Consider the following 23,854-nt stretch of genomic DNA (forward strand, 5'->3'; position numbering starts at 1 on the left):
ACCAAAGGCCAAATAAATTATTTTCCTTAGCCCTAACGGAACTGAGATGTCTTTTAAACGCTAGGATGAGACACGTATTTTTAAGTGCAAAATTGATAGGCATGGGAGATAAGTACAAATTACGCTAAGAAAAGCAACGCGAACCTATATTTTTTGGACCAAAAAATACTGTCCTAATAACTTTTCTTTAATTCTAGCAAGGTTTCGTTAAAAAAATCAACTTTCTAAAGTCTGTATCTCGAAAAAGGCTATCATTGTCGCCTATGGGGAAATTAATTGTTTGTTTCAATCTATAATGATCCATGTTTCTTTAAGTAATGGGGACATACAAGTATTTATTATAGCCAAGGTTTTCACAATAACCCAGTATTGCATTAATGGTGTCATAAGAATTCTTTATATCTTTATGTCACAGTATACTGAAGATAGCAAGGGAATTCAAAATCAATCAGACTTCAGTTATATTATACTATTTTGAAGCTTTTGATTAGAACATTTGATTTTTATCACAAAGAATAGAAATTTTTCCATGAGAACAATACTGTGTTGAGAAAAGTGCTGAGTCATCATAATAAGTCAAATTGATGGGTACTGATATAAAACTTTATTCTAGGATTTCAATATTAACTATATTGTATAAAATGCACCAAACTATAGTTCTTTTGTATTTGTTTTCACCTTTCGCAATGATTAATTCAATTGGAAACACCAGAATTCAAGTCGCGACAAATATTTTTAACTGAAATATTTGCCTTTTTTTGCTGTGTAATTCCCTAAATGTATCACTTGGGTATTTCTCTAGACATAATCTATTAAAATGGGAAATTGTCTGGTTAAGTTTGTACTGTTTATGGAGTAAGACAATATTTGGTCATACTAGAAGCATTTTCAGTGTTATAATTGTCCATCTAAGAAAAAAAGAGGCCCACTTGAGGCTAAATTTAGATAGAATTTATACTCTCCTGTGTAAAGAATTGTTCACAATCTTGGCAATTCATGCAGCAAATATTTCAATAGTGCTTCATTTTGTAGTTTCTATCTTTTATTATATCAGGCATATATAATCTTTCATTTTCTACTGTTTGAAAGGACTTTTGTGGGAAATTAGTACTCCCAAGGGACATAATTCAGCTTTTTCATAGATTAATACAGGCAGCAAACGCAACTTCACAGCTGATTATTTTGCATATTTAATGTTTTAAGTGTCTAATATCTTTGTTCTAGCATCTCAAGACAGAATAATGGATTTTATAACAAGCTCTGAAATTTTGAACCACCATATGGCATATACTTAAGCATGGAATGGCGATTAGTATGAACAATCTTGAATTTGTGCTTATGTTGTAAATTTTGGATAAAATGAATACAAATTAAATGGAACCGTCATTTTTATCTGTTTAAATGGAACTGTTTATTATTCTTTTTAAATAAGATAAGATATGATTGGATACAGGTTGTTTATTAAGCCTTATCTGAAAGAAGCAGAGAAAGAGGTAAACCAGCATGTAGGGTTGGGGACATAAAATGATCCATGTTTCTTTAAGTAATGGGGACATACAAGTATTTATTATAGCCAAGGTTTTCACAATAACCCAGTATTGCATTAATGGTGTCATAAGAATTCTTTATATCTTTATGTCACAGTATACTGAAGATAGCAAGGGAATTCAAAATCAATCAGACTTCAGTTATATTATACTATTTTGAAGCTTTTGATTAGAACATTTGATTTTTATCACAAAGAATAGAAATTTTTCCCTGAGAACAATACTGTGTTGAGAAAAGTGCTGAGTCATCATAATAAGTCAAATTGATGGGTACTGATATAAAACTTTATTCTAGGATTTCAATATTAACTATATTGTATAAAATGCACCAAACTATAGTTCTTTTGTATTTGTTTTCACCTTTCGCAATGATTAATTCAATTGGAAACACCAGAATTCAAGTGACGACAAATATTTTTAACTGAAATATTTGCCTTTTTTTGCTGTGTAATTCCCTAAATGTATCACTTGGGTATTTCTCTAGACATAATCTATTAAAATGGGAAATTGTCTGGTTAAGTTTGTACTGTTTATGGAGTAAGACAATATTTGGTCATACTAGAAGCATTTTCAGTGTTATAATTGTCCATCTAAGAAAAAAAGAGGCCCACTTGAGGCTAAATTTAGATAGAATGTATACTCTCCTGTGTAAAGAATTGTTCACAATCTTGGCAATTCATGCAGCAAATATTTCAATAGTGCTTCATTTTGTAGTTTCTATCTTTTATTATATCAGGCATATATAATCTTTCATTTTCTACTGTTTGAAAGGACTTTTGTGGGAAATTAGTACTCCCAAGGGACATAATTCAGCTTTTTCATAGATTAATACAGGCAGCAAACGCAACTTCACAGCTGATTATTTTGCATATTTAATGTTTTAAGTGTCTAATATCTTTGTTTTATCATCTCAAGACAGAATAATGGATTTTATAACAAGCTCTGAAATTTTGAACCACCATATGGCATACAATGTATACTTAAGCATGGAATGGCGATTAGTATGAACAATCTTGAATTTGTGCTTATGTTGTAAATTTTGGATAAAACGAATACAAATTAAATGGTTCCGTCATTTTTATCTGTTTAAATGGAACTGTTTATTATTCTTTTTAAATAAGATAAGATATAAAATTGAGAATGGAAATGGGGAATGTGTCAAAGAGACAACAACCCGACCATAGAACATGATTGGATACAGGTTGTTTATTAAGCCTTATCTGAAAGAAGCAGAGAAAGAGGTAAACCAGCATGTAGGGTTGGGGACATAAAATGATCCATGTTTCTTTAAGTAATGGGGACATACAAGTATTTATTATAGCCAAGGTTTTCACAATAACCCAGTATTGCATTAATGGTGTCATAAGAATTCTTTATATCTTTATGTCACAGTATACTGAAGATAGCAAGGGAATTCAAAATCAATCAGACTTCAGTTATATTATACTATTTTGAAGCTTTTGATTAGAACATTTGATTTTTATCACAAAGAATAGAAATTTTTCCCTGAGAACAATACTGTGTTGAGAAAAGTGCTGAGTCATCATAATAAGTCAAATTGATGGGTACTGATATAAAACTTTATTCTAGGATTTCAATATTAACTATATTGTATAAAATGCACCAAACTATAGTTCTTTTGTATTTGTTTTCACCTTTCGCAATGATTAATTCAATTGGAAACACCAGAATTCAAGTCGCGACAAATATTTTTAACTGAAATATTTGCCTTTTTTTGCTGTGTAATTCCCTAAATGTATCACTTGGGTATTTCTCTAGACATAATCTATTAAAATGGGAAATTGTCTGGTTAAGTTTGTACTGCTTATGGAGTAAGACAATATTTGGTCATACTAGAAGCATTTTCAGTGTTATAATTGTCCATCTAAGAAAAAAAGAGGCCCACTTGAGGCTAAATTTAGATAGAATTTATACTCTCCTGTGTAAAGAATTGTTCACAATCTTGGCAATTCATGCAGCAAATATTTCAATAGTGCTTCATTTTGTAGTTTCTATCTTTTATTATATCAGGCATATATAATCTTTCATTTTCTACTGTTTGAAAGGACTTTTGTGGGAAATTAGTACTCCCAAGGGACATAATTCAGCTTTTTCATAGATTAATACAGGCAACAAACGCAACTTCACAGCTGAGTATTTTGCATATTTAATGTTTTAAGTGTCTAATACAATATATCTTTGTTTTATCATCTCAAGACAGAATAATGGATTTTATAACAAGCTCTGAAATTTTGAACCACCATATGGCATATACTAAAGCATGGAATGGCGATTAGTATGAACAATCTTGAATTTGTGCTTATGTTGTAAATTTTGGATAAAATGAATACAAATTAAATGGAACCGTCATTTTTATCTGTTTAAATGGAACTGTTTATTATTCTTTTTAAATAAGATAAGATATGATTGGATACAGGTTGTTTATTAAGCCTTATCTGAAAGAAGCAGAGAAAGAGGTAAACCAGCATGTAGGGGTGGGGACATAAAATGATCCATGTTTCTTTAAGTAATGGGGACATACAAGTATTTATTATAGACAAGGTTTTCACAATAACCCAGTATTGCATTAATGGTGTCATAAGAATTCTTTATATCTTTATGTCACAGTATACTGAAGATAGCAAGGGAATTCAAAATCAATCAGACTTCAGTTATATTATACTATTTTGAAGCTTTTGATTAGAACATTTGATTTTTATCACAAAGAATAGAAATTTTTCCCTGAGAACAATACTGTGTTGAGAAAAGTGCTGAGTCATCATAATAAGTCAAATTGATGGGTACTGATATAAAACTTTATTCTAGGATTTCAATATTAACTATATTGTATAAAATGCACCAAACTATAGTTCTTTTGTATTTGTTTTCACCTTTCGCAATGATTAATTCAATTGGAAACACCAGAATTCAAGTCGCGACAAATATTTCTAACTGAAATATTTGCCTTTTTTTGCTGTGTAATTCCCTAAATGTATCACTTGGGTATTTCTCTAGACATAATCTATTAAAATGGGAAATTGTCTGGTTAAGTTTGTACTGTTTATGGAGTAAGACAATATTTGTTCATACTAGAAGCATTTTCAGTGTTATAATTGTCCATCTAAGAAAAAAAGAGGCCCACTTGAGGCTAAATTTAGATAGAATTTATACTCTCCTGTGTAAAGAATTGTTCACAATCTTGGCAATTCATGCAGCAAATATTTCAATAGTGCTTCATTTTGTAGTTTCTATCTTTTATTATATCAGGCATATGTAATCTTTCATTTTCTACTGTTTGAAAGGACTTTTGTGGGAAATTAATACTCTCAAGGGACATAATTCAGCTTTTTCATAGATTAATACAGGCAACAAACGCAACTTCACAGCTGAGTATTTTGCATATTTAATGTTTTAAGTGTCTAATATCTTTGTTTTATCATCTCAAGACAGAATAATGGATTTTATAACAAGCTCTGAAATTTTGAACCACCATATGGCATATACTAAAGCATGGAATGGCGATTAGTATGAACAATCTTGAATTTGTGCTTATGTTGTAAATTTTGGATAAAATGAATACAAATTAAATGGAACGGTCATTTTTATCTGTTTAAATGGAACTGTTTATTATTCTTTTTAAATAAGATAAGATATGATTGGATACAGGTTGTTTATTAAGCCTTATCTGAAAGAAGCAGAGAAAGAGGTAAACCAGCATGTAGGGGTGGGGACATAAAATGATCCATGTTTCTTTAAGTAACGGGGACATACAAGTATTTATTATAGCCAAGGTTTTCACAATAACCCAGTATTGCATTAATGGTGTCATAAGAATTCTTTATATCTTTATGTCACAGTATATATACTGAAGATAGCAATGGAATTCAAAATCAATCAGACTTCAGTTATATTATACTATTTTGAAGCTTTTGATTAGAACATTTGATTTTTATCACAAAGAATAGAAATTTTTCCCTGAGAACAATACTGTGTTGAGAAAAGTGCTGAGTCATCATAATAAGTCAAATTGATGGGTACTGATATAAAACTTTATTCTAGGATTTCAATATTAACTATATTGTATAAAATGCACCAAACTATAGTTCTTTTGTATTTGTTTTCACCTTTCGCAATGATTAATTCAATTGGAAACACCAGAATTCAAGTCGCGACAAATATTTTTAACTGAAATATTTGCCTTTTTTTGCTGTGTAATTCCCTAAATGTATCACTTGGGTATTTCTCTAGACATAATCTATTAAAATGGGAAATTGTCTGGTTAAGTTTGTACTGTTTATGGAGTAAGACAATATTTGGTCATACTAGAAGCATTTTCAGTGTTATAATTGTCCATCTAAGAAAAAAAGAGGCCCACTTGAGGCTAAATTTAGATAGAATTTATACTCTCCTGTGTAAAGAATTGTTCACAATCTTGGCAATTCATGCAGCAAATATTTCAATAGTGCTTCATTTTGTAGTTTCTATCTTTTATTATATCAGGCATATATAATCTTTCATTTTCTACTGTTTGAAAGGACTTTTGTGGGAAATTAATACTCTCAAGGGACATAATTCAGCTTTTTCATAGATTAATACAGGCAACAAACGCAACTTCACAGCTGAGTATTTTGCATATTTAATGTTTTAAGTGTCTAATATCTTTGTTTTATCATCTCAAGACAGAATAATGGATTTTATAACAAGCTCTGAAATTTTGAACCACCATATGGCATATACTAAAGCATGGAATGGCGATTAGTATGAACAATCTTGAATTTGTGCTTATGTTGTAAATTTTGGATAAAATGAATACAAATTAAATGGAACGGTCATTTTTATCTGTTTAAATGGAACTGTTTATTATTCTTTTTAAATAAGATAAGATATGATTGGATACAGGTTGTTTATTAAGCCTTATCTGAAAGAAGCAGAGAAAGAGGTAAACCAGCATGTAGGGGTGGGGACATAAAATGATCCATGTTTCTTTAAGTAACGGGGACATACAAGTATTTATTATAGCCAAGGTTTTCACAATAACCCAGTATTGCATTAATGGTGTCATAAGAATTCTTTATATCTTTATGTCACAGTATATATACTGAAGATAGCAATGGAATTCAAAATCAATCAGACTTCAGTTATATTATACTATTTTGAAGCTTTTGATTAGAACATTTGATTTTTATCACAAAGAATAGAAATTTTTCCCTGAGAACAATACTGTGTTGAGAAAAGTGCTGAGTCATCATAATAAGTCAAATTGATGGGTACTGATATAAAACTTTATTCTAGGATTTCAATATTAACTATATTGTATAAAATGCACCAAACTATAGTTCTTTTGTATTTGTTTTCACCTTTCGCAATGATTAATTCAATTGGAAACACCAGAATTCAAGTCGCGACAAATATTTTTAACTGAAATATTTGCCTTTTTTTGCTGTGTAATTCCCTAAATGTATCACTTGGGTATTTCTCTAGACATAATCTATTAAAATGGGAAATTGTCTGGTTAAGTTTGTACTGTTTATGGAGTAAGACAATATTTGGTCATACTAGAAGCATTTTCAGTGTTATAATTGTCCATCTAAGAAAAAAAGAGGCCCACTTGAGGCTAAATTTAGATAGAATTTATACTCTCCTGTGTAAAGAATTGTTCACAATCTTGGCAATTCATGCAGCAAATATTTCAATAGTGCTTCATTTTGTAGTTTCTATCTTTTATTATATCAGGCATATATAATCTTTCATTTTCTACTGTTTGAAAGGACTTTTGTGGGAAATTAATACTCCCAAGGGACATAATTCAGCTTTTTCATAGATTAATACAGGCAACAAACGCAACTTCACAGCTGAGTATTTTGCATATTTAATGTTTTAAGTGTCTAATATCTTTGTTTTATCATCTCAAGACAGAATAATGGATTTTATAACAAGCTCTGAAATTTTGAACCACCATATGGCATATACTAAAGCATGGAATGGCAATTAGTATGAACAATCTTGAATTTGTGCTTATGTTGTAAATTTTGGATAAAATGAATACAAATTAAATGGAACGGTCATTTTTATCTGTTTAAATGGAAATGTTTATTATTCTTTTTAAAAAGATAAGATATGATTGGATACAGGTTGTTTATTAAGCCTTATCTGAAAGAAGCAGAGAAAGAGGTAAACCAGCATGTAGGGGTGGGGACATAAAATGATCCATGTTTCTTTAAGTAATGGGGACATACAAGTATTTATTATAGCCAAGGTTTTCACAATAACCCAGTATTGCATTAATGGTGTCATAAGAATTCTTTATATCTTTATGTCTTTATGTCACAGTATACTGAAGATAGCAAGGGAATTCAAAATCAATCAGACTTCAGTTATATTATACTATTTTGAAGCTTTTGATTAGAACATTTGATTTTTATCACAAAGAATAGAAATTTTTCCCTGAGAACAATACTGTGTTGAGAAAAGTGCTGAGTCATCATAATAAGTCAAATTGATGGGTACTGATATAAAACTTTATTCTAGGATTTCAATATTAACTATATTGTATAAAATGCACCAAACTATAGTTCTTTTGTATTTGTTTTCACCTTTCGCAATAATTAATTCAATTGGAAACACCAGAATTCAAGTCGCGACAAATATTTTTAACTGAAATATTTGCCTTTTTTTGTTGTGTAATTCCCTAAATATATCACTTGGGTATTTCTCTAGACATAATCTATTAAAATGGGAAATTGTCTGGTTAAGTTTGTACTGTTTATGGAGTAAGACAATATTTGGTCATACTAGAAGCATTTTCAGTGTTATAATTGTCCATCTAAGAAAAAAAGAGGCCCACTTGAGGCTAAATTTAGATAGAATTTATACTCTCCTGTGTAAAGAATTGTTCACAATCTTGGCAATTCATGCAGCAAATATTTCAATAGTGCTTCATTTTGTAGTTTCTATCTTTTATTATATCAGGCATATATAATCTTTCATTTTCTACTGTTTGAAAGGACTTTTGTGGGAAATTAATACTCCCAAGGGACATAATTCAGTTTTTTCATAGATTAATACAGGCAGCAAACGCAACTTCACAGCTGAGTATTTTGCATATTTAATGTTTTAAGTGTCTAATATCTTTGTTCTATCATCTCAAGACAGAATAATGGATTTTATAACAAGCTCTGAAATTTTGAACCACCATATGGCATATACTTAAGCATGGAATGGCGATTAGTATGAACAATCTTGAATTTGTGCTTATGTTGTAAATTTTGGATAAAATGAATACAAATTAAATGGAACCGTCATTTTTATCTGTTTAAATGGAACTGTTTATTATTCTTTTTAAATAAGATAAGATATGATTGGATACAGGTTGTTTATTAAGCCTTATCTGAAAGAAGCAGAGAAAGTGGTAAACCAGCATGTAGGGGTGGGGACATAAAATGATCCATGTTTCTTTAAGTAATGGGGACATACAAGTATTTATTATAGCCAAGGTTTTCACAATAACCCAGTATTGCATTAATGGTGTCATAAGAATTCTTTATATCTTTATGTCTTTATGTCACAGTATACTGAAGATAGCAAGGGAATTCAAAATCAATCAGACTTCAGTTATATTATACTATTTTGAAGCTTTTGATTAGAACATTTGATTTTTATCACAAAGAATAGAAATTTTTCCCTGAGAACAATACTGTGTTGAGAAAAGTGCTGAGTCATCATAATAAGTCAAATTGATGGGTACTGATATAAAACTTTATTCTAGGATTTCAATATTAACTATATTGTATAAAATGCACCAAACTATAGTTCTTTTGTATTTGTTTTCACCTTTCGCAATAATTAATTCAATTGGAAACACCAGAATTCAAGTCGCGACAAATATTTTTAACTGAAATATTTGCCTTTTTTTGTTGTGTAATTCCCTAAATATATCACTTGGGTATTTCTCTAGACATAATCTATTAAAATGGGAAATTGTCTGGTTAAGTTTGTACTGTTTATGGAGTAAGACAATATTTGGTCATACTAGAAGCATTTTCAGTGTTATAATTGTCCATCTAAGAAAAAAAGAGGCCCACTTGAGGCTAAATTTAGATAGAATTTATACTCTCCTGTGTAAAGAATTGTTCACAATCTTGGCAATTCATGCAGCAAATATTTCAATAGTGCTTCATTTTGTAGTTTCTATCTTTTATTATATCAGGCATATATAATCTTTCATTTTCTACTGTTTGAAAGGACTTTTGTGGGAAATTAATACTCCCAAGGGACATAATTCAGTTTTTTCATAGATTAATACAGGCAGCAAACGCAACTTCACAGCTGAGTATTTTGCATATTTAATGTTTTAAGTGTCTAATATCTTTGTTCTATCATCTCAAGACAGAATAATGGATTTTATAACAAGCTCTGAAATTTTGAACCACCATATGGCATATACTTAAGCATGGAATGGCGATTAGTATGAACAATCTTGAATTTGTGCTTATGTTGTAAATTTTGGATAAAATGAATACAAATTAAATGGAACCGTCATTTTTATCTGTTTAAATGGAACTGTTTATTATTCTTTTTAAATAAGATAAGATATGATTGGATACAGGTTGTTTATTAAGCCTTATCTGAAAGAAGCAGAGAAAGAGGTAAACCAGCATGTAGGGGTGGGGACATAAAATGATCCATGTTTCTTTAAGTAATGGGGACATACAAGTATTTATTATAGACAAGGTTTTCACAATAACCCAGTATTGCATTAATGGTGTCATAAGAATTCTTTATGTCTTTATGTCACAGTATACTGAAGATAGCAAGGGAATTCAAAATCAATCAGACTTCAGTTATATTATACTATTTTGAAGCTTTTGATTAGAACATTTGATTTTTATCACAAAGAATAGAAATTTTTCCCTGAGAACAATACTGTGTTGAGAAAAGTGCTGAGTCATCATAATAAGTCAAATTGATGGGTACTGATATAAAACTTTATTCTAGGATTTCAATATTAACTATATTGTATAAAATGCACCAAACTATAGTTCTTTTGTATTTGTTTTCACCTTTCGCAATGATTAATTCAATTGGAAACACCAGAATTCAAGTCGCGACAAATATTTCTAACTGAAATATTTGCCTTTTTTTGCTGTGTAATTCCCTAAATGTATCACTTGGGTATTTCTCTAGACATAATCTATTAAAATGGGAAATTGTCTGGTTAAGTTTGTACTGTTTATGGAGTAAGACAATATTTGGTCATACTAGAAGCATTTTCAGTGTTATAATTGTCCATCTAAGAAAAAAAGAGGCCCACTTGAGGCTAAATTTAGATAGAATTTATACTCTCCTGTGTAAAGAATTGTTCACAATCTTGGCAATTCATGCAGCAAATATTTCAATAGTGCTTCATTTTGTAGTTTCTATCTTTTATTATATCAGGCATATATAATCTTTCATTTTCTACTGTTTGAAAGGACTTTTGTGGGAAATTAATACTCTCAAGGGACATAATTCAGCTTTTTCATAGATTAATACAGGCAACAAACGCAACTTCACAGCTGAGTATTTTGCATATTTAATGTTTTAAGTGTCTAATATCTTTGTTTGATCATCTCAAGACAGAATAATGGATTTTATAACAAGCTCTGAAATTTTGAACCACCATATGGCATATACTTAAGCATGGAATGGCGATTAGTATGAACAATCTTGAATTTGTGCTTATGTTGTAAATTTTGGATAAAATGAATACAAATTAAATGGAACCGTCATTTTTATCTGTTTAAATGGAACTGTTTATTATTCTTTTTAAATAAGATAAGATATGATTGGATACAGGTTGTTTATTAAGCCTTATCTGAAAGAAGCAGAGAAAGAGGTAAACCAGCATGTAGGGGTGGGGACATAAAATGATCCATGTTTCTTTAAGTAATGGGGACATACAAGTATTTATTATAGCCAAGGTTTTCACAATAACCCAGTATTGCATTAATGGTGTCATAAGAATTCTTTATATCTTTATGTCTTTATGTCACAGTATACTGAAGATAGCAAGGGAATTCAAAATCAATCAGACTTCAGTTATATTATACTATTTTGAAGCTTTTGATTAGAACATTTGATTTTTATCACAAAGAATAGAAATTTTTCCCTGAGAACAATACTGTGTTGAGAAAAGTGCTGAGTCATCATAATAAGTCAAATTGATGGGTACTGATATAAAACTTTATTCTAGGATTTCAATATTAACTATATTGTATAAAATGCACCAAACTATAGTTCTTTTGTATTTGTTTTCACCTTTCGCAATAATTAATTCAATTGGAAACACCAGAATTCAAGTCGCGACAAATATTTTTAACTGAAATATTTGCCTTTTTTTGTTGTGTAATTCCCTAAATATATCACTTGGGTATTTCTCTAGACATAATCTATTAAAATGGGAAATTGTCTGGTTAAGTTTGTACTGTTTATGGAGTAAGACAATATTTGGTCATACTAGAAGCATTTTCAGTGTTATAATTGTCCATCTAAGAAAAAAAGAGGCCCACTTGAGGCTAAATTTAGATAGAATTTATACTCTCCTGTGTAAAGAATTGTTCACAATCTTGGCAATTCATGCAGCAAATATTTCAATAGTGCTTCATTTTGTAGTTTCTATCTTTTATTATATCAGGCATATATAATCTTTCATTTTCTACTGTTTGAAAGGACTTTTGTGGGAAATTAATAATCCCAAGGGACATAATTCAGTTTTTTCATAGATTAATACAGGCAGCAAACGCAACTTCACAGCTGAGTATTTTGCATATTTAATGTTTTAAGTGTCTAATATCTTTGTTCTATCATCTCAAGACAGAATAATGGATTTTATAACAAGCTCTGAAATTTTGAACCACCATATGGCATATACTTAAGCATGGAATGGCGATTAGTATGAACAATCTTGAATTTGTGCTTATGTTGTAAATTTTGGATAAAATGAATACAAATTAAATGGAACCGTCATTTTTATCTGTTTAAATGGAACTGTTTATTATTCTTTTTAAATAAGATAAGATATGATTGGATACAGGTTGTTTATTAAGCCTTATCTGAAAGAAGCAGAGAAAGAGGTAAACCAGCATGTAGGGGTGGGGACATAAAATGATCCATGTTTCTTTAAGTAATGGGGACATACAAGTATTTATTATAGACAAGGTTTTCACAATAACCCAGTATTGCATTAATGGTGTCATAAGAATTCTTTATATCTTTATGTCACAGTATACTGAAGATAGCAAGGGAATTCAAAATCAATCAGACTTCAGTTATATTATACTATTTTGAAGCTTTTGATTAGAACATTTGATTTTTATCACAAAGAATAGAAATTTTTCCCTGAGAACAATACTGTGTTGAGAAAAGTGCTGAGTCATCATAATAAGTCAAATTGATGGGTACTGATATAAAACTTTATTCTAGGATTTCAATATTAACTATATTGTATAAAATGCACCAAACTATAGTTCTTTTGTATTTGTTTTCACCTTTCGCAATGATTAATTCAATTGGAAACACCAGAATTCAAGTCGCGACAAATATTTCTAACTGAAATATTTGCCTTTTTTTGCTGTGTAATTCCCTAAATGTATCACTTGGGTATTTCTCTAGACATAATCTATTAAAATGGGAAATTGTCTGGTTAAGTTTGTACTGTTTATGGAGTAAGACAATATTTGGTCATACTAGAAGCATTTTCAGTGTTATAATTGTCCATCTAAGAAAAAAAGAGGCCCACTTGAGGCTAAATTTAGATAGAATTTATACTCTCCTGTGTAAAGAATTGTTCACAATCTTGGCAATTCATGCAGCAAATATTTCAATAGTGCTTCATTTTGTAGTTTCTATCTTTTATTATATCAGGCATATATAATCTTTCATTTTCTACTGTTTGAAAGGACTTTTGTGGGAAATTAATACTCTCAAGGGACATAATTCAGCTTTTTCATAGATTAATACAGGCAACAAACGCAACTTCACAGCTGAGTATTTTGCATATTTAATGTTTTAAGTGTCTAATATCTTTGTTTGATCATCTCAAGACAGAATAATGGATTTTATAACAAGCTCTGAAATTTTGAACCACCATATGGCATATACTAAAGCATGGAATGGCGATTAGTATGAACAATCTTGAATTTGTGCTTATGTTGTAAATTTTGGATAAAATGAATACAAATTAAATGGAACCGTCATTTTTATCTGTTTAAATGGAACTGTTTATTATTCTTTTTAAATAAGATAAGATATGATTGGATACAGGTTGTTTATTAAGCCTTATCTGAAAGAAGCAGAGAAAGAGGTAAACCAGCATGTAGGGGTGGGGACATAAAATGATCCATGTTTCTTTAAGTAATGGGGACATACAAGTATTTATTATAGCCAAGGTTTTCACAATAACCCAGTATTGCATTAATGGTGTCATAAGAATTCTTTATATCTTTATGTCACAGTATACTGAAGATAGCAAAGGAATTCAAAATCAATCAGACTTCAGTTATATTATACTATTTTGAAGCTTTTGATTAGAACATTTGATTTTTATCACAAAGAATAGAAATTTTTCCCTGAGAACAATACTGTGTTGAGAAAAGTGCTGAGTCATCATAATAAGTCAAATTGATGGGTACTGATATAAAACTTTATTCTAGGATTTCAATATTAACTATATTGTATAAAATGCACCAAACTATAGTTCTTTTGTATTTGTTTTCACCTTTCGCAATGATTAATTCAATTGGAAACACCAGAATTCAAGTCGCGACAAATATTTTTAACTGAAATATTTGCCTTTTTTTGCTGTGTAATTCCCTAAATGTATCACTTGGGTATTTCTCTAGACATAATCTATTAAAATGGGAAATTGTCTGGTTAAGTTTGTACTGTTTATGGAGTAAGACAATATTTGGTCATACTAGAAGCATTTTCAGTGTTATAATTGTCCATCTAAGAAAAAAAGAGGCCCACTTGAGGCTAAATTTAGATAGAATTTATACTCTCCTGTGTAAAGAATTGTTCACAATCTTGGCAATTCATGCAGCAAATATTTCAATAGTGCTTCATTTTGTAGTTTCTATCTTTTATTATATCAGGCATATATAATCTGTCATTTTCTACTGTTTGAAAGGACTTTTGTGGGAAATTAATACTCCCAAGGGACATAATTCAGCTTTTTCATAGATTAATACAGGCAACAAACGCAACTTCACAGCTGAGTATTTTGCATATTTAATGTTTTAAGTGTCTAATATCTTTGTTTTATCATCTCAAGACAGAATAATGGATTTTATAACAAGCTCTGAAATTTTGAACCACCATATGGCATATACTAAAGCATGGAATGGCGATTAGTATGAACAATCTTGAATTTGTGCTTATGTTGTAAATTTTGGATAAAATGAATACAAATTAAATGGAACGGTCATTTTTATCTGTTTAAATGGAACTGTTTATTATTCTTTTTAAATAAGATAAGATATGATTGGATACAGATTGTTTATTAAGCCTTATCTGAAAGAAGCAGAGAAAGAGGTAAACCAGCATGTAGGGGTGGGGACATAAAATGATCCATGTTTCTTTAAGTAATGGGGACATACAAGTATTTATTATAGCCAAGGTTTTCACAATAACCCAGTATTGCATTAAAGGTGTCATAAGAATTCTTTATATCTTTATGTCACAGTATACTGAAGATAGCAAGGGAATTCAAAATCAATCAGACTTCAATTATATTATACTATTTTGAAGCTTTTGATTAGAACATTTGATTTTTATCACAAAGAATAGAAATTTTTCCCTGAGAACAATACTGTGTTGAGAAAAGTGCTGAGTCATCATAATAAGTCAATATAGCCAAGGTTTTCACAATAACCCAGTATTGCATTAATGGTGTCATAAGAATTCTTTATATCTTTATGTCACAGTATAGGGAAAACGGTACTATTACATTTTCCCAGCATTAGGTTGGCCTTTTGTGTACCCAAGGCAGGTGAAGGAAGTCAACTTGGGAGCGCTGTGATTGGATGTAAGGGTACAATATATTTTTTTATTTATCTATGAATAACTGCAGTATGTATATTTACAATATAAATTGTGAAACCTATTGAAATATTTTCTATAGAATTATTCGAAAAGACTTCCAAAATTTCATAAATTTGGCGTAAAAGGACGGTGGGCATGGATAACATAAACAAGCTCCGTTGGAAGTTGGTCATGATACTATTTGGCTTCAATTTTTAAAACAGAATAAAAAAGTACTAACACCACACATAACTGTTTTATCCAGGTTTTTATTATAAAAAGTGGTAAATTTTGAAAATGTTAGTATTGTCGGCTATGGCAGAATAAATAGTACCGTTTTCCCTATACTGAAGATAGCAAGGAAATTCAAATTCAATCAGACTTCAGTTATATTATACTATTTTGAAGCTTTTGATTAGAACATTTGATTTTTATCACAAAGAATAGAAATTTTTCTCTGAGAACAATACTGTGTTGAGAAAAGTGCTGAGTCATCATAATAAGTCAAATTGATGGGTACTGATATAAAACTTTATTCTAGGATTTCAATATTAACTATATTGTATAAAATGCACCAAACTATAGTTCTTTTGTATTTGTTTTCACCTTTCGCAATGATTAATTCAATTGGAAACACCAGAATTCAAGTCGCGACAACTGTTTATTATTCTTTTTAAATAAGATAAGATATGATTGGATACAGGTTGTTTATTAAGCCTTATCTGAAAGAAGCAGAGAAAGAGGTAAACCAGCATGTAGGGGTGGGGACATAAAATGATCCATGTTTCTTTAAGTAATGGGGACATACAAGTATTTATTATAGCCAAGGTTTTCACAATAACCCAGTATTGCATTAATGGTGTCATAAGAATTCTTTATATCTTTATGTCACAGTATACTGAAGATAGCAAAGGAATTCAAAATCAATCAGACTTCAGTTATATTATACTATTTTGAAGCTTTTGATTAGAACATTTGATTTTTATCACAAAGAATAGAAATTTTTCCCTGAGAACAATACTGTGTTGAGAAAAGTGCTGAGTCATCATAATAAGTCAAATTGATGGGTACTGATATAAAACTTTATTCTAGGATTTCAATATTAACTATATTGTATAAAATGCACCAAACTATAGTTCTTTTGTATTTGTTTTCACCTTTCCCAATGATTAATTCAATTGCAAACACCAGAATTCAAGTCGCGACAAATATTTTTAACTGAAATATTTCCTTTTTTTGCTGTGTAATTCCCTAAATGTATCACTTGGGTATTTCTCTAGGCATAATCTATTAAAATGGGAAATTGTCTGGTTAAGTTTGTACTGTTTATGGAGTAAGACAATATTTGGTCATACTAGAAGCATTTTCAGTGTTATAATTGTCCATCTAAGAAAAAAAGAGGCCCACTTGAGGCTAAATTTAGATAGAATTTATACTCTCCTGTGTAAAGAATTGTTCACAATCTTGGCAATTCATGCAGCAAATATTTCAATAGTGCTTCATTTTGTAGTTTCTATCTTTTATTATATCAGGCATATATAATCTTTCATTTTCTACTGTTTGAAAGGACTTTTGTGGGAAATTAATACTCCCAAGGGACATAATTCAGCTTTTTCATAGATTAATACAGGCAACAAACGCAACTTCACAGCTGAGTATTTTGCATATTTAATGTTTTAAGTGTCTAATATCTTTGTTTTATCATCTCAAGACAGAATAATGGATTTTATAACAAGCTCTGAAATTTTGAACCACCATATGGCATATACTAAAGCATGGAATGGCGATTAGTATGAACAATCTTGAATTTGTGCTTATGTTGTAAATTTTGGATAAAATGAATACAAATTAAATGAAACCGTCATTTTTATCTGTTTAAATGGAACTGTTTATTATTCTTTTTAAATAAGATAAGATAAGGTTGGATACAGGTTGTTTATTAAGCCTTATCTGAAAGAAGCAGAGAAAGAGGTAAACCAGCATGTAGGGGTGGGGACATAAAATGATCCATGTTTCTTTAAGTAATGGGGACATACAAGTATTTATTATAGCCAAGGTTTTCACAATAACCCAGTATTGCATTAATGGTGTCATAAGAATTCTTTATATCTTTATGTCACAGTATAGGGAAAACGGTACTATTACATTTTCCCAGCATTAGGTTGGCCTTTTGTGTACCCAAGGCAGGTGAAGGAAGTCAACTTGGGAGCGCTGTGCTTGGATGTAAGGGTACAATATATTTTTTTATTTATCTATGAATAACTGCAGTATGTATATTTACAATATAAATTGTAAAACCTATTGAAATATTTTCTAGAGAATTATTCGAAAAGACTTCCAAAATTTCATAAATTTGGCGTAAAAGGACGGTGGGCATGGATAACATAAACAAGCTCCGTTGGAAGTTTGTCATGATACTATTTGGCTTCAATTTTTAAAACAGAATAAAAAAGTACTAACACCACACATAACTGTTTTATCCAGGTTTTTATTAGAAAAAGGGAAAATTTTGAAAATGTTAGTATTGTCGGCTATGGCAGAATAAATAGTACCGTTTTCCCTATACTGAAGATAGCAAGGGAATTCAAAATCAATCAGACTTCAGTTATATTATACTATTTTGAAGCTTTTGATTAGAACATTTGATTTTTATCACAAAGAATAGAAATTTTTCCCTGAGAACAATACTGTGTTGAGAAAAGTGCTGAGTCATCATAATAAGTCAAATTGATGGGTACTGATATAAAACTTTATTCTAGGATTTCAATATTAACTATATTGTATAAAATGCACCAAACTATAGTTCTTTTGTATTTGTTTTCACCTTTCGCAATGATTAATTCAATTGGAAACACCAGAATTCAAGTCGTGACAAATATTTTTAACTGAAATATTTGCCTTTTTTTGCTGTGTAATTACCTTAATGTATACATTGGGTATTTCTCTAGACATAATCTATTAAAATGGGAAATTGTCTGGTTAAGTTTGTACTGTTTATGGAGTAAGACAATATTTGGTCATACTAGAAGCATTTTCAGTGTTATAATTGTCCATCTAAGAAAAAAAGAGGCCCACTTGAGGCTAAATTTAGATAGAATTTATACTCTCCTGTGTAAAGAATTGTTCACAATCTTGGCAATTCATGCAGCAAATATTTCAATAGTGCTTCATTTTGTAGTTTCTATCTTTTATTATATCAGGCATATATAATCTGTCATTTTCTACTGTTTGAAAGGACTATTGTGGGAAATTAATACTCCCAAGGGACATAATTCAGCTTTTTCATAGATTAATACAGGCAACAAACGCAACTTCACAGCTGAGTATTTTGCATATTTAATGTTTTAAGTGTCTAATATCTTTGTTTTATCATCTCAAGACAGAATAATGGATTTTATAACAAGCTCTGAAATTTTGAACCACCATATGGCATATACTAAAGCATGGAATGGCGATTAGTATGAACAATCTTGAATTTGTGCTTATGTTGTAAATTTTGGATAAAATGAATACAAATTAAATGGAACGGTCATTTTTATCTGTTTAAATGGAACTGTTTATTATTCTTTTTAAATAAGATAAGATATGATTGGATACAGATTGTTTATTAAGCCTTATCTGAAAGAAGCAGAGAAAGAGGTAAACCAGCATGTAGGGGTGGGGACATAAAATGATCCATGTTTCTTTAAGTAATGGGGACATACAAGTATTTATTATAGCCAAGGTTTTCACAATAACCCAGTATTGCATTAAAGGTATCATAAGAATTCTTTATATCTTTATGTCACAGTATACTGAAGATAGCAAGGGAATTCAAAATCAATCAGACTTCAATTATATTATACTATTTTGAAGCTTTTGATTAGAACATTTGATTTTTATCACAAAGAATAGAAATTTTTCCCTGAGAACAATACTGTGTTGAGAAAAGTGCTGAGTCATCATAATAAGTCAATATAGCCAAGGTTTTCACAATAACCCAGTATTGCATTAATGGTGTCATAAGAATTCTTTATATCTTTATGTCACAGTATAGGGAAAACGGTACTATTACATTTTCCCAGCATTAGGTTGGCCTTTTGTGTACCCAAGGCAGGTGAAGGAAGTCAACTTGGGAGCGCTGTGATTGGATGTAAGGGTACAATATATTTTTTTATTTATCTATGAATAACTGCAGTATGTATATTTACAATATAAATTGTGAAACCTATTGAAATATTTTCTATAGAATTATTCGAAAAGACTTCCAAAATTTCATAAATTTGGCGTAAAAGGACGGTGGGCATGGATAACATAAACAAGCTCCGTTGGAAGTTGGTCATGATACTATTTGGCTTCAATTTTTAAAACAGAATAAAAAAGTACTAACACCACACATAACTGTTTTATCCAGGTTTTTATTATAAAAAGTGGTAAATTTTGAAAATGTTAGTATTGTCGGCTATGGCAGAATAAATAGTACCATTTTCCCTATACTGAAGATAGCAAGGAAATTCAAATTCAATCAGACTTCAGTTATATTATACTATTTTGAAGCTTTTGATTAGAACATTTGATTTTTATCACAAAGAATAGAAATTTTTCTCTGAGAACAATACTGTGTTGAGAAAAGTGCTGAGTCATCATAATAAGTCAAATTGATGGGTACTGATATAAAACTTTATTCTAGGATTTCAATATTAACTATATTGTATAAAATGCACCAAACTATAGTTCTTTTGTATTTGTTTTCACCTTTCGCAATGATTAATTCAATTGGAAACACCAGAATTCAAGTCGCGACAACTGTTTATTATTCTTTTTAAATAAGATAAGATATGATTGGATACAGGTTGTTTATTAAGCCTTATCTGAAAGAAGCAGAGAAAGAGGTAAACCAGCATGTAGGGGTGGGGACATAAAATGATCCATGTTTCTTTAAGTAATGGGGACATACAAGTATTTATTATAGCCAAGGTTTTCACAATAACCCAGTATTGCATTAATGGTGTCATAAGAATTCTTTATATCTTTATGTCACAGTATACTGAAGATAGCAAAGGAATTCAAAATCAATCAGACTTCAGTTATATTATACTATTTTGAAGCTTTTGATTAGAACATTTGATTTTTATCACAAAGAATAGAAATTTTTCCCTGAGAACAATACTGTGTTGAGAAAAGTGCTGAGTCATCATAATAAGTCAAATTGATGGGTACTGATATAAAACTTTATTCTAGGATTTCAATATTAACTATATTGTATAAAATGCACCAAACTATAGTTCTTTTGTATTTGTTTTCACCTTTCGCAATGATTAATTCAATTGGAAACACCAGAATTCAAGTCGTGACAAATATTTTTAACTGAAATATTTGCCTTTTTTTGCTGTGTAATTCCCTTAATGTATACATTGGGTATTTCTCTAGACATAATCTATTAAAATGGGAAATTGTCTGGTTAAGTTTGTACTGTTTATGGAGTAAGACAATATTTGGTCATACTAGAAGCATTTTCAGTGTTATAATTGTCCATCTAAGAAAAAAAGAGGCCCACTTGAGGCTAAATTTAGATAGAATTTATACTCTCCTGTGTAAAGAATTGTTCACAATCTTGGCAATTCATGCAGCAAATATTTCAATAGTGCTTCATTTTGTAGTTTCTATCTTTTATTATATCAGGCATATATAATCTTTCATTTTCTACTGTTTGAAAGGACTTTTGTAGGAAATTAATACTCCCAAGGGACATAATTCAGCTTTTTCATAGATTAATACAGGCAACAAACGCAACTTCACAGCTGAGTATTTTGCATATTTAATGTTTGAAGTGTCTAATATCTTTGTTTTATCATCTCAAGACAGAATAATGGATTTTATAACAAGCTCTGAAATTTTGAACCACCATATGGCATATACTAAAGCATGGAATGGCGATTAGTATGAACAATCTTGAATTTGTGCTTATGTTGTAAATTTTGGATAAAATGAATACAAATTAAATGGAACCGTCATTTTTATCTGTTTAAATGGAACTGTTTATTATTCTTTTTAAATAAGATAAGATATGATTGGATACAGGTTGTTTATTAAGCCTTATCTGAAAGAAGCAGAGAAAGAGGTAAACCAGCATGTAGGGGTGGGGACATAAAATGATCCATGTTTCTTTAAGTAATGGAGACATACAAGTATTTATTATAGCCAAGGTTTTCACAATAACCCAGTATTGCATTAATGGTGTCATAATAATTCTTTATATCTTTATGTCACAGTATAGGGAAAACGGTACTATTACATTTTCCCAGCATTAGGTTGGCCTTTTGTGTACCCAAGGCAGGTGAAGGAAGTCAACTTGGGAGCGCTGTGATTGGATGTAAGGGTACAATATATTTTTTTATTTATCTATGAATAACTGCAGTATGTATATTTACAATATAAATTGTGAAACCTATTGAAATATTTTCTAGAGAATTATTCGAAAAGACATCCAAAATTTCATAAATTTGGCGTAAAAGGACGGTGGGCATGGATAACATAAACAAGCTCCGTTGGAAGTTTGTCATGATACTATTTGGCTTCAATTTTTAAAACAGAATAAAAAAGTACTAACACCACACATAACTGTTTTATCCAGGTTTTTATTAGAAAAAGTGGTAAATTTTGAAAATGTTAGTATTGTCGGCTATGGCAGAATAAATAGTACCGTTTTCCCTATACTGAAGATAGCAAGGGAATTCAAAATCAATCAGACTTCAGTTATATTATACTATTTTGAAGCTTTTGATTAGAACATTTGATTTTTATCACAAAGAATAGAAATTTTTCCCTGAGAACAATACTGTGTTGAGAAAAGTGCTGAGTCATCATAATAAGTCAAATTGATGGGTACTGATATAAAACTTTATTCTAGGATTTCAATATTAACTATATTGTATAAAATGCACCAAACTATAGTTCTTTTGTATTTGTTTTCACCTTTCGCAATGATTAATTCAATTGGAAACACCAGAATTCAAGTCGTGACAAATATTTTTAACTGAAATATTTGCCTTTTTTTGCTGTGTAATTCCCTTAATGTATACATTGGGTATTTCTCTAGACATAATCTATTAAAATGGGAAATTGTCTGGTTAAGTTTGTACTGTTTATGGAGTAAGACAATATTTGGTCATACTAGAAGCATTTTCAGTGTTATAATTGTCCATCTAAGAAAAAAAGAGGCCCACTTGAGGCTAAATTTAGATAGAATTTATACTCTCCTGTGTAAAGAATTGTTCACAATCTTGGCAATTCATGCAGCAAATATTTCAATAGTGCTTCATTTTGTAGTTTCTATCTTTTATTATATCAGACATATATAATCTTTCATTTTCTACTGTTTGAAAGGACTTTTGTAGGAAATTAATACTCCCAAGGGACATAATTCAGCTTTTTCATAGATTAATACAGGCAACAAACGCAACTTCACAGCTGAGTATTTTGCATATTTAATGTTTGAAGTGTCTAATATCTTTGTTTTATCATCTCAAGACAGAATAATGGATTTTATAACAAGCTCTGAAATTTTGAATCACCATATGGCATATACTAAAGCATGGAATGGCGATTAGTATGAACAATCTTGAATTTGTGCTTATGTTGTAAATTTTGGATAAAATGAATACAAATTAAATGGAACGGTCATTTTTATCTGCTTAAATGGAACTGTTTATTATTCTTTTTAAATAAGATAAGATATGATTGGATACAGGTTGTTTATTAAGCCTTATCTGAAAGAAGCAGAGAAAGAGGTAAACCAGCATGTAGGGGTGGGGACATAAAATGATCCATGTTTCTTTAAGTAATGGAGACATACAAGTATTTATTATAGCCAAGGTTTTCACAATAACCCAGTATTGCATTAATGGTGTCATAAGAATTCTTTATATCTTTATGTCACAGTATAGGGAAAACGGTACTATTACATTTTCCCAGCATTAGGTTGGCCTTTTGTGTACCCAAGGCAGGTGAAGGAAGTCAACTTGGGAGCGCTGTGATTGGATGTAAGGGTACAATATATTTTTTTATTTATCTATGAATAACTGCAGTATGTATATTTACAATATAAATTGTGAAACCTATTGAAATATTTTCTAGAGAATTATAATCGAAAAGACTTCCAAAATTTCATAAATTTGGCGTAAAAGGACGGTGGGCATGGATAACATAAACAAGCTCCGTTGGAAGTTGGTCATGATACTATTTGGCTTCAATTTTTAAAACAGAATAAA

At 30.1% G+C, this 23,854-nt stretch overlaps 1 long non-coding RNA gene across 17 annotated transcripts in view; it reads left to right on the top strand.

Annotated features, from left to right (window-relative positions):
- Positions 1-23,854, top strand: part of LOC127705768 (uncharacterized) — a 73,255-nt gene that overhangs the window by 26,610 nt on the left and 22,791 nt on the right. For 3 of the 17 annotated variants that reach the window (XR_007983993.1, XR_007983994.1, XR_007983989.1), the window contains exons 2-3: positions 7,679-7,803; positions 19,571-19,737. The exons of 2 other annotated variants lie outside the window; for them this stretch is intronic. This is a non-coding gene — a long non-coding RNA (uncharacterized LOC127705768). Of the gene's footprint in view, positions 1-1,246; positions 1,494-7,678; positions 7,804-8,686; positions 8,916-11,220; positions 11,507-13,655; positions 13,973-15,116; positions 15,202-15,442; positions 15,610-16,308; positions 16,434-19,238; positions 19,330-19,570; positions 19,738-21,861; positions 21,958-23,455; positions 23,627-23,854 lie in introns of those variants that run through there. 12 more of the 17 variants (XR_007983990.1, XR_007983988.1, XR_007983982.1 and 9 more) reach the window with 12 other exon arrangements.

Source organism: Mytilus californianus, unplaced genomic scaffold (genome assembly GCF_021869535.1).
Source record: "Mytilus californianus isolate M0D057914Y unplaced genomic scaffold, xbMytCali1.0.p SCAF_6, whole genome shotgun sequence".
NCBI classification, from domain to species: domain Eukaryota; kingdom Metazoa; phylum Mollusca; class Bivalvia; order Mytilida; family Mytilidae; genus Mytilus; species Mytilus californianus.